This window comes from Takifugu flavidus, chromosome 2 (genome assembly GCF_003711565.1).
Source record: "Takifugu flavidus isolate HTHZ2018 chromosome 2, ASM371156v2, whole genome shotgun sequence".
NCBI classification, from domain to species: domain Eukaryota; kingdom Metazoa; phylum Chordata; class Actinopteri; order Tetraodontiformes; family Tetraodontidae; genus Takifugu; species Takifugu flavidus.
In genome coordinates, this window is record NC_079521.1 from 13,849,898 (window position 1) to 13,862,659 (window position 12,762).

General features: G+C 42.0%; 1 protein-coding gene across 13 annotated transcripts in view; it reads left to right on the top strand.

The window, feature by feature from the left end:
* baz2ba (bromodomain adjacent to zinc finger domain, 2Ba) overlaps positions 1–12,762 on the top strand; it is a 53,615-nt gene that overhangs the window by 9,652 nt on the left and 31,201 nt on the right. For all 13 annotated transcript variants that reach the window (XM_057014320.1, XM_057014362.1, XM_057014336.1 and 10 more), the window contains exon 2: positions 1,250–1,292. The gene's annotated coding sequence lies outside the window, so the exon portion shown is untranslated. The remainder of the gene's footprint in view (positions 1–1,249; positions 1,293–12,762) is intronic.

Sequence of the window (12,762 nt, forward strand, 5' to 3'; positions counted from 1 at the left end):
ACAGTGAAAGAATGTTTCTTGAGGAACAGGTGACGTGTTTTTCTTCTTGATATTTTAGGTCGATCTAAAACTGAATCTCTTGCCGTAAAATGAAGTTAACAGACAAAGAACCTGATTCACAGTTAAGCAAATAATGGCAGACAGCAGTTGCTTTCTTATCCAGTGTAATTTACCTTCCTTGTGGCTGGCAAATCATTTTCTATGGTGAAGACCTATGTGCAGAGATCCTTTAATCATCCACTAATAGGCCTTTATGAAAAGCTGAAAATGAATTCAGGTTACCTGGCTTTCTGTTATCATTATCACTGCACTGAGCTATCAAAGTATTTCTGTACATCTCTAGTCTCTCTCTGTCTCTCTTTGTGTATGTATATATACATACACAAGGATGCACACGTGTGTCTGTCAGTTAAGAATAGATAATTAACTATCTCCATTCAAAGGGTGTCGTTATCATCAACAGGTGAGCTCGGTGCGGAGATACACTGACGGACTAATGTTTCAGGGGCACATTTGGTGTAGCCTAGTCATATATAATATTCAAGCATGAGCAAAGGACCCGTCCATTGAATTACATTAGAAGTTTACCAGATGGACGTGTTTACTGTCAACAAAACCTCGTTAGCTAGCTATCCACACATGCTATTAGACAACAGTTGGACTGTTTATTGCACTCCGAGCTTGTGTTTTACTTTAAAATTAGCTGAATTGAATTCATGCTGTTTGATGTTGTTAGAGATTAGGAAAACTAGCTGTGATTGAAAGCATTTCAGTCATTTACTGAAGAATCCGTAGTCCTATGCCTGGTGTTTATAACTTGCATAGGGCGATGTCACATAGATAAAACGTGTATTTTCTTACTATGACATGTTATATCTGGGTGGTGCCTGTTTTGGTGATCTTCTTAGATTAGGCTCAGGCTGCAACAGCACAGGAGGGCCTATAGAGGACAAAGCGTGAGAGATGGGCGTGAGAACACTGGAAAGGCTTGGTTCTCTGCAAGAACCGTCTTGTGTTTGGGGAAAATATCCTCATGCTCGAAGCTCCGGTGTGTAGATCCATTTCTAGCAAACAGGTTTTACAAGGAAAAGATAGAAACTTTCTGTGTGTGTGTGTTTGTGTGTGTGTCTGTGTGTTGGTATCTGGAATTTTTACAATTTTCACATCCTGAATGTTATTATTAAGAACTTCTGTTTATTCAGACTTGTTTTGAGCTGCCCTGCAGTTAACTTTTGTCTGTTTTCCCCAGGTGTTGCAGCAGTGATGACAAAGAGCTGAAGACATCTTTAACAGTGAGTATACAATATATACAACATGAACATTAATTTCCACATGTATATTTAGCAAATGAGTACATGTGTCATTCAAAGTGCTTTTCATTTACTCTATAGATACCCTGCATACCAGAGCAAATTTGCAGAGCAAACTCCTTCAGTTTCAAGCCTAATTTGATTTTCATTCATTCAGCAAAAGATGTTGTTTTTTCTTCCCCAATTAATTTTAACAAGAGTCCCTTGAAAAACAGTTATTATGATTACATTACAAATTCGGGGTTCATTCAGTGAATCAAGCAATTAATTAGATTTTTCCCATCATAATCAGAATATTTTTCTGAAATGTATGCACCTAATAAACACCCTAAGAGTTTTCTGTCACATCAGAGTCACTGCTGAATTTAAATGGACGTTAATTGTGCCCTGTACGGCTTTGAGGTTAGATCGGGGTTGGTTGTTTTTGTGTTGCTACATGCTTTCTTTTTTTCTTTTCTTTGCTCATCCATCTCTGTGTGTTGGCCGCTTGTACTCAGGGGTGCGGCAGCATCGTCAAGGCTTCACTTCACATACACCAGTGCGGCAGTTCATTGTGCCACACACCAACAATGACTTGCACTTTTCACTCCTGCCTGACTCGTTGGCCTTGTTGTGAGCATGATAGTAGGTGAAATGGGATCTTTTATTTGAAGGTTTTCACTGAATGCAGAGTTTAGGAAAACACCAGCTTTGGCAGAGTGGATCATAAGCCTTGAGTGTAACCAGGCCTGATTACATCAGGTCTAACCATTACACATCATGTCTGGCTGTGAATAATATCCTCCACAGGTAGGTTGTATCATGTGTGATGGATATTGACACGTCTTCTCTTTAGAAACCAATTGCTAGGGGTTGTACCCCTGTAGCTCTACCCCCATCGGTGGGTCTTTCTCACTTGTTCCTTGGCTGTGAGACTTTTCCCGTAGAAATGACAGCAGAGCAGAGAAATATGGAGCTCATCCAAACAACTGTGGTGTAATTAGCTGACATTTGTTGCGTGGAAGGCAAGAGAAAGAAAGGGGAAAGAGCTTCTCAAGTCAAACACCCAGAGGAATATGCAAATAATGACAGCGAATGCAAAGACAAAGAAATATGTCTTATAGCACAAAGCTATTGGTTATGTAAACGTATGGCAGCGTTTTAGTGAGCCACATTAAACATGTATGGTTAATTAGATTTCTGGCAAAGATTTTTCACTAAAAATGTGACCCATTGGTCTCCTAAAACACTGATGACTTTTTTTTACAACACTATAACCTAAAATTCACACCCATCAGCCACTGCTGAACCGCAACCAGAGTCCGGCTTGTTTCCAGGAAGATTGTTTGGTTTTGGTTGCACATATATGTTTTGATGCATGCATTTAAGAGAGAGCGGTGTAATGCATGCAGACTATCTGTACTTAAGCCAATGAGCTGTTTGAAGAAGCAGCATTGCTTACACAGCCACATCTGTTTGATCCATGCTTCAAATGCAATGCCTTTTAATGACAATATACTGAGTGGCTGAAAGGTGTGTGTGTGTGTGTGTGTGCACACGAGCACGCACAAATGTGTGTGATGTGGTGCGGTGTATGTGTGCACGCGTGTTAAATGAGTGTGAAATAGAGAGGAAGAAAAGGAGAGGAAGAAGGAGAGAGAAAAACATCTCGAAGGTCAGGAGCAGCAGGCGGCCGAAGGGGAGAGACACGTGAGACAGAGATAGTCTTGCGTCAGCCCCACAGCAGTCCACTCTTTATGTGTGCGTGTGTGTCCTGTGGGGCTAGCATTTCCTATGGCATCCCACCATGAGAGAGAAGGTAGATGGATGATAGATTTTCTCTCTCTTTGAAGCATTTTCTTCTTAGTGTGGTGGATAATTTTTGACATGGCTCTTATGACATTCGAAGGGGAAATTACACCTCGTAGCCCGAGGACACAGAATTTGTGTCTCGATGCCTGTCACAAAACTTGAGAGATTTCATCAGTTCTAGCACCTTCTATCATTTCTCAGCATTTATTCATGAGTCACTTTGTTTCTGGCGGTGTCTATTTCCCATTGCCCTTTAAACTGGTGCTCAGCTAGATTCGGGAAGTGTTAGAGATAACACCTAAACATTTAGTACTTTGTACTTGCCTCGGAGCTAAGATTGTTAAAATGCCTCTGCGAGATTGTCCTCGCGATAGAGAACGGTATAGATGCAACAGACACACATCAGCAGTAGTTTGAAAAGCGCAACTGTGTGTGTCTCTTTCACTCTCTAACCCCCCCAATACACACGCACACACACACACACACACGTGCTTCTATCTTTGTGAGAACTGTCATTGACATGATGCATTCTACTGCCCCTAACCATCACAACTGAAGACCTACCCTCACCATAACCTAATCACAATACTAACTATACTCTAACCCTACCAGCAAATTTTAACCCTCAAACAGCCCTGTGGTGTTTTGAGGACCAGCGAGAACGACTTCACTTTGTAAATGAAATATGTACTGGGTCCTTATTTTTGTACAATGTACAAGAACACACACTCACACTGACCATTCCTCTTTGGCTTTGCTTGGCCTGCCGTGTCTCTGTAGGGTTCAGTCCTTTGGACAGACTTTTGATTCATGCCAGTTGCCAAACAGCCCCTGCTCTCCTTGTCATGTGAAGGGCTTCAGCGTGGGCCGAAGCTGCTCTTTTACAGACCCTTGTGCCATGAATCACTGCCTGCACCCAGGGAGCCCCAGTCTACTCAGGGGCTGCCTGCCCGGATGATAATGTGCATGGTCATAAGGGGGACATTTTGAAAGGAGGGTCAGACAAAACAGGAGCTAAAGAACCCAAGCTGTGAGTTTTCCCAGAGAGGATAACAAAGGAAGTGGTCTGTGTGCCTGTGTATATGTATTAGTGTGGATTTGTTGTAGTTCATTGATCAAAATATTAAATATACAGAGTTTTGGGCGTCATAATGTTGCATTCTTGTCACTTATAAAATACTTAGAGCAAACCATTAAATCCCCATAGTTTATAAATCTTGTAGCCTGTGACGTAAGACACTTACTTACCACTCAACCAACAACAGAACTGTGAAAGGCACAATTGTATAAGGCGGATTTTATTTCGAAGAATTTATAATTCCAAATCGATTGCATTGGTTACTCTTAAATTACTTTACAGTTTCTGTGACTATGACTAGTTGTGTACTTTTGTGCATGCTTAGCAAGGCTTTTCTTTTATGGTGGTAAGTGGACCACACAGACAATCCCCAACCCCCACCCACTTCTCCCTCCCATACGTGATGCCTACAAAATGCCAGCTGTTGCCCCATGAAAGCCTTCAAGTTTATTGGGCATACTGTTTTTAAGGCTAACCCAAGCACCAAACCACCCAGTGATTGCACTTCTGACAAAACTTTGTGTCCCGTAACTGTCACCCTTTCCCCACTGCCACAAACACAGACCTGGCGTGGTCCTGCTCTGGAAATAAATTGTCCCTTCTGACCCTGTGAGCCAGCCCAGGTTGTAACCTGGATACAACTGCAATCCAGAGGAGCCATTAGCAGTGCCAGGAGGCTCCCTGCTCCCAGCAAGGGCTCATTACTGTATTTGTGCAGTCACACTTCTCCTATGATACACAGCAGTCTGGTCGGTAAAGCAGTCCAGGACACTGAGCCTTAGGGAAACCATTACACTTTCATTTAGAGTTCTGTGTCTGTGTGGGAAAGGAGTAAGAGAATGAATACTACAAAAGAAATCTATCATTAAACCCCTCCAGCTTTGCATGTAGGTCCCTGTGAAAACGTGTGTCAGTTTTCATTGGACTTTATTTGCTCTTTGTTCACTGTGTGTATGTGTGCACGTGTTTGCTCTCAGAGGCCCAGTTCAGCTGTCTGGTCTGGTGTGCAGATGGCTGAGTTGGGGCCTGCTGAAGGAGAATGTCTATCCGTCCTTGTTTCCTTTCCTCTGCCATATTCTTGTTCCCTCTCCAGCTTTTTGTGCTTGGTTTCATTTACCAGTTACACCCCTGACTACCTACTCTCTTTCATCATTGCATCTGCTGAGAGCCATCTTGGGCTGAGGAGAGTTTTCCTCTCTCCGTTTTCTGTCTCCATTCTTCTTTATGTGCCTCTCAGGGCTTAGTGCAGCAGCTATACATGGTGGCTTTGGAATGAAATGTCTCTTAACCGAGCCATGTGCCCCGGAGCTACGGTAATTGCAGGTGAAATTCAGCTTCCTCTTTAAAATGCCATCTCTCATTTCCAGTTACCGGCCCCCTCCATATATCTCTCCCTTTCTCTCCCTCCCCCCACCTTCGGCTGTCTTTCAGAGGCGTGTGAATCCCTCAGCCCCTGTCGCGTCTTTTTGCCCCAACAGACACTCCCACAATGCACAGCGCTGATGGTTGCACAGTGATATCAGCCATGCAGAGTAGAGGGAAGGCCACTGCCTTGACACATACGCACTCTCCATGTGTGTGTGGATCTGAGTGTGTGTGTGTGTGTGTGTGTGTGTGTTTGTGTGTTGAAAGTGCAAAGATAGTATGACAGTAGCTTAAAGTGTGTTTGTGAGTTGGAGAAGAAATGTGTGTGAGAGAAAGAGAGAGAGAGTGAGTGAGAGAGACTGTGTATATGTGTGTGAGTGTGTGGTTACAACGTCAGCAAGGCAGGAGCTGTGTAGAGGTGACATCAAGGTGAACACGGCGTGCAGAATGCTCTAGCGACTCGGGAGGCAGCAAATGGCTCTGTGGCAGATGGAGTCTTTGTCAGGGAAGAAAAATGGCAGCCCAAGAGCATCAGAAACACCCCCCACCCGCCACCCTCCACTTGCACACACACACATACGTTTCTGTACACTTGCATACGTGTACTATATGCATCTGTATATGCACACGCACACACTCGCACGCCCCCCCCCACACACACACACCCCCACACCCACACACACACACACACCCTTGTGAGTGAGTTAGGTTGGCGGGCGGTGACCTTCCCCTGCTCGGAGGGTTCCCTGGCTGTTTGATCAATTATCCCTCTCCTATTGTTTACCAGGAAGCAGAAGTAGAGACGAGAGGAGAGAGGAGGCTCAAAATGGCCACTGTCAGGTGGAGGGATCCATTTCCCTGCCAATGTGGGGGTGGGGGTTATGGAGAGAAAGGGAGCAAAAGAGAGTCCAGAGCTGTGAAGCGTGCTTAGAGCGAAGGAGGAGCGTCATTCCCTGCCAGCTGAGATGATATGACATTATGCTGAAGGTATAGCTTTGACAGTGGTAACATTTATAACGGTGAATCTCAAAGAAATGTGTGTTTATAAAGTTCAGAATCAAACATACAAAATGATTCAGCGTCAAATAATGCTGTATCATGTTTTCAGAGTATTCCTGACTGCAGCATACATGTTTGTTAGTCCCTGTTCTGCAGGTACACTTCCTATTTTTAGCATGAAGTAGTGAGGGTGGGACATATTCTAAAAGGTCAGGTGGCATGTATAAAAAAGAGAATGAGTGGGAACAAATGATGCACTAAGCGAATGACACTCTGAGGTCTTGCTTTAATATGTATGTATCGCAGGTTGATGGCTGATTTCATTAGAGCGTCTCATTGTTATGCATAGATTGTCCTCCTGCAGCAAAACGAATATTGTATTCACATGCGCGTGCACACATACACCCACACCCACACTTGCATATCCTCATACGAAAGAGCATTTTCCAGGGAATACTGTATGTTTATATCTTGCAGAAGGCTTTGAGAAAAGGTTGATGTTTTCCACAGGCTGTTATCTATGTCGGCTATAATTAAAACAGTTTGCAGCACTGTCATTTTAACACAAGTTTTTGGTGCCACTGTGAACAATTCCTGTCAGGTAGTTGGAGTGATGATTGCGGATATGTGAGTGAATTCTTTCTTTAAATGGCATGAACAGACTACAACCTGTCACGTCTGAGCAGTCAGTTTACCGAGCCGTGTGGGTATGCGGTTAACAAAGAAATGTATGAATGCATGTTCATTAAAAACTATATATGCTTGTATTACATATAGCGACTACATTTTAAGCAGGAATCGCAGTCCTTAGTTGGACATGAGCAAACATTGTGTAGAAGATATTAATAGCTATTGTGGGTTGAAAAGCATCTGCATTTTCCATATGCTTCCTGAGGAAACCCTCTGGATGGATTATCTCCTGGTGTAGAGATTTTGCTTACCTCAACCAGCCCATATACAGGCGGTGCTGGACTTGCCAATCTCTCTCTCACACTCACGCACACAAACACAGTGCGTCCTGTACCTTCTGTCTGAAGTACAACAGGCTATTACTGATTAACATATCTAAACTCAGCTAGTTCAAAAGCCACATTAATTCCTTTCCCATTTTGCTCTTGTGTGAATCACAAGTGATGTGAGTCTTTCTTCTTAAAATACCTTTCGTTCCTTATAGTCACAGTGATATGTTTGTCGCCTTTCTGTTTGTTGCCTGAGAAACCATGTTGGCTTGTCTTCTCACATTTCACACTTGGTTTCATCCCCTTAACCTCTAATGCTCAGCATGGATGGGCTGCCTGACCCCTTGAGTCATGGATGTTAGACTCATTGGCATCTCAAGGGCCAGGGTTGGGCTTAATTTTGCCCAGTGACTGTAAGGACAGACAAGGGCAAGCGTTGAAACAGAACTAATCATGAAAAAGAACTTGGATATCATGTGTCTGTGCATATTTTATTTTCAAAGTGATTTGAACCTCAATTTTAAATGTTGTAACTAAAATTATTCTAGGTATGATACTAAACAGCAAGACTTAGGTATTCATACACACGTATGCGGGTGCACACATTGTTTCATAACGAAAGAACATTTTTGGAGCTTCAGAGCGAGCTTGCATTCCAGGACAGCAAAGAAGAGATAATGTCAGGGCACTGTTGGTTAACTTACTGTTTTTCCTCTTTCTGGGCTGTTAAGCATGAAGGGTGACACACACAGACACAGACACAGACACAGACACAGACACACACACACACACACACACACACAATAAAAGAAGAGCCAAAAGGTGGCCAAAGACATGAATTAAAGCCTAGAAAAATATGTGTGGTTGGAAGATTCATCTGCCTTGTGACACATGGTGTCTGGAACCAGGAAGAGTGACACACTAAAATGACAGCGTGTACGATGCTGTTAACTTTCAGACTGTACTTTAAGAGTTCATAGTCCTCAAAAATTGCTTTTTTCCCTTTTGTTATTGTGTAACACATCTATTGCAACAACATGCTTTGTAAAGATGCTTATGCTTCATAAATCATAGCAACTAGATTTAAGTGAAGAAATCATGAAATTCACCTAGTCAGCAGCGGAAAAACAGCTTCCTCTACAAACCGCCCACGCCGCTTCCAGCCCTGTTGTGACTTGTTTGTCTGTTTGAGGATTTCGTCCTCTTCCAAAACAGTTTCACTTAAAGCCCTCAGCTCTGGAGGAATTGGTTACACAGCACCAGAAAAAAAGAGATAAAAACGCAAAAATATAAGTGGGGTAGATGGAAATCGAAAAAAATTCCTTTCCTACTACCAAGTTCTGTCTGTTTGTCAGGTTTATGCACGCTATTGCTACTTTCATCACCGGCGTGTGTTGTCATGTGCAGCTGTTTGCTCTGTATTGTGTGTGTATGTGTGTTTGTGCTGCATAGTGAGTTGGTGGGGTTACAGCCGTGTGAGCCTTTCCTCAGCCTGAGCTTCCCTCTGATTTATTCTTAACATCTGTTTCTGGCAGGTGTATGGAACCACAAGGTCCGCTCTCTGGGCCTGTGAAGTTGCCATCATCGCTGTCAGTGTGTGCATGTGTGTGTGCATGTGTGTGTGCATGTGTGTGTGCATGTGTGTGCAGAAGTTGTGCAGAAGAACAGGGGGTTGTTCTTCCACTCACTCTTCTTAGGATGAGTCACATTTGAGCCCTGTGTAATCCTAGCCCATGTTTTACGTATGTGAACAGACAGACTCTGAGCAGTGGTGTCTGTCCTGACTCCCTCTTGGGCAGTGAGTGGGTGAGACATGGCTATCAACAACAGGCCTAGGCGGCTTTAGTTTTAGCCTCACCAATCAAGGGAGCCGCTCATCATGGCGTTTACATGGTGTACACCAAACATGGTCAGCAAATTAGCATAGCCTTAGTTATTTTTCTTTTCTTTAAGCCCTGTTATATATATTGTAAACAGTGCTATTATACATAGACTTTGAATTAGAATTTAAAGGAATTAATAGTGGGTCACGATGGTGTCTTTCTAATAAACAAGTAATACAATGAATTTGTGTGTGTGTGTGTGTGTGTGTGTGTGTGGTGTGTGTGTGTGTGTTTTCAACCAGTGGGACTATGACTGCAGTACAGTAACATCAAGGCAAGCTCTGCCACAGTCGGCAGGAGAGGCTCAATTTCTATTTTTTAAGAGGGAAATCTCTTTTAAGCCATGGGGTGACACAGGAAACAGGGCCGTGTCACGGGAAAGGGTACTCTATTTCGCGAATATTCCGAAGCATATCAAAGTGGCCCATTGCTGGTGTGACAAACTCCTTTAAAGGCACTGCGGGACTTTACCGCTTTTTCTACATTTGCGCCCTGAGGGACGCAAAAATGTCCTGTTGGAGGACCAGAAAGGTGATAGTAGCAACGATGGCAATGTGAAGTCTATTTACTAATGATGTGATGTTCAGATTTTATTTCATTCTGTCTGCAAGGGACATGTGTAAAATTTTCACACCATATTTTTAATCTATGTTCAGATGTACAGCCTCAAATTATGTCATTTGAAAAGATAAACTTAGCGAATTGCCTGTGTGATAGTGAGAGAGAGGGAAATAAATCAGAAGCTGTTCAAGACAATTTCAGCAGCCTTTATTTATGACCTTAAATATTTAGAAATAAGCACCGATTTCTTAGTTACATGCTTTATTAAAGTCGCAAGTAAAAGAAAAACTACTAATTACAGACCTGTGGGAGAAAATAGTTAATATTTATTACAACTATCCATGTCTAAGTAATTACTTCATTCTGATCTGTGCAGGGTCTGCTTCATGTTCTCTTCTTAATGCTTTGCCATGGCATGACTATAAATAAAAAATGCATTAAAATGAAATAATTAATACTGATACATAAAAAAAATGCATAACCAAATTGCTACTGGTAATTAAAGCTGAGATCATTATTAAAGAAAAACTGCAGAACAGTTTATCTGGTGGAATTATGTAGTCATGTAGTAAATAATGCAGAGCAAGACATTTTTTTACTTCAAACCAAAACTTAAGAAGTCAATAGAGGTTTCAATTATGTGACCATGGAAAGATTTATAAATGGGCCATTTGATGTCATACCCTTTAACTTAAATGCAGGCATATTCTGATCAAATAAGGACCTTTAGTTTACACATAAAGAAGTAGCAAATATTCTAATAAATACCTCTTTTGAGTGATGCCTCCTTGTGGTGTTGTTAAATTTAGTTGCCCTAATTCAGAAACCTGTTGCTCAATATAAGTCAATTAAACACTTCCAGATCATGTAACCAGAAAGAAATCAACATAAAAATCCTTGCCAGCATTGCTGCAGAGTCTAAAACAAGTCAGGTTAGCGCAACATTTTACTGCTGTGTGGACAAGGAGAGGGGATCTTCCTGCATCACATGTGGGAACACAACAGCCATGTGTTGGCAAGATGAATGCACAAGTGAGTTGCTTTGACTGTTTTTTCCTGTTAGGATTGACCTGAATTTTATAAACAATGATGTAAAACAATACATTTTTCTTTGTTTTGACTCTATTTTGTGAATCTTGTGTCAGAGGTGTGTGAAGTATTTGCTTTGCTTGTACTGTATGTTTCTTTACATTGCATGTTTCTGCATATATAGTATATGCTATTGAGTGTGCGTGGGCATGCATGCGCGTCTGAGACTTTTGAAACAGTACAAAAATGTCCCAAGGGTCTTTCCCCCTTTTCTCATTACAAATGCTAATGTCACATTAATGAAATCGGCTTAGTTTAGGGTTTATAGCATCGCCTACACAGAGAGATTTGGCCTTGACACTTCCCACATATTTCAAGTTGAATCACATTTTCCCTCCGGGCATATTATTCCTAGGTTTTTTTTGTGTTTTTTTTAAATTTGGTGCAACTAGAGGGAACAAAGTTTGGTTGAGGCTGCTGTGGATTGCCAGGCCACAGGCTGCTGGTTGCCCAACTTCTTTTGTAAACTTCTGTAGGCTCAACAGCAACTGTAATGTCTTCATTGTCACAATGGCTAATATCGAAATCGTAACGTGTAGTAGTGGTTTTGAATGTCTTTTACCGTTAATCATTGTTCAAGAAAGAACTCATCAGGCACACCAGTATGTCAAAATGTTAACCACGATTATAAATCCCTGACTTTTCATGAAAAATGCAGTAATAATGAGGCCTTTCCTGTAAGCATGTGCAATTATATTAACAGAGATCCCTTTAAGGGCTAATATAGATGATATTTAAATATCACACCCCAACACATCACACACCACTTGTCACATTTCATTCCACTGTTTGATCCTGCCAAATAAAATTGCTGTCAAAACAATAAAAAGGATTGTATTGAAGGGATCGGCCCCAATTATTACACCAGAGTTTCTCTTGGTTTAAATATCTTTCCTGATAATTATACATTTCAGACACTTTGATCATTTGCTTAAATCAATGTTGTTATAAATATTTTCCTACTTCTAGCTAATGTTTTGCTTTTCCAGTTTTTTTTTCACAAATGAGTGCAAAAGCCACTTAAAGCTTAAACAGAGAAAGAGATTGCACTTTGTAATTAAAAGCCAATTTTGTTAAATTGATTAGATTATGCTAATCAAGGAAGATTATATCTTAAAAGCAACGTGTGGAAGGCAGATAGAGGGAGTGTGAATAGTAAAAAGGAGTGACAGTCCAGCCGCCATTACAAGCTGCTGATTTCTGCAGAGTGCTTCATAAAATGTCAGAGCGCTTCTCCCTGAGCAAGACACTGAAAAATGGCAGCGCTGTGATGTGCTGGCACCTCACCTGCTGCACTCAGTGTGTGCGTGCGTGTGTGTGTGTGTGTGTTTGGGAGGGAGGGAGGGAGAGAGAGATGCATGGGGGGAGCAGTGGGAAGAGAGTATCAGGGTGTGTGCATTTGCGCAAGTGTGTGCTTGCCTGTGTGTAAATGCCTTTATGTGTGTTTTACATCTGCGTGAGCTCGAGCTTCCGTGCGTGCGTGCGTGTGTGGCCGCGATGGCCTCCCTCCCGTGTTGCAGTGAAGCAGAACAGAGTGGCTGAATGCCCGCTGCTTTACCTCCCTTTCTGTCAATATGACACCGTTCTATTCCAGACAGTCATTTTCACATTTTTAACATTAAGTAAAGAAGCCATTTGAACAGAGATACAAATGATTGACATATTGAGTTTAACACTGGTGGGTTTTTTTTTTTCACCACAGCTTTTGTTGGCAGATTGTTGTTCTA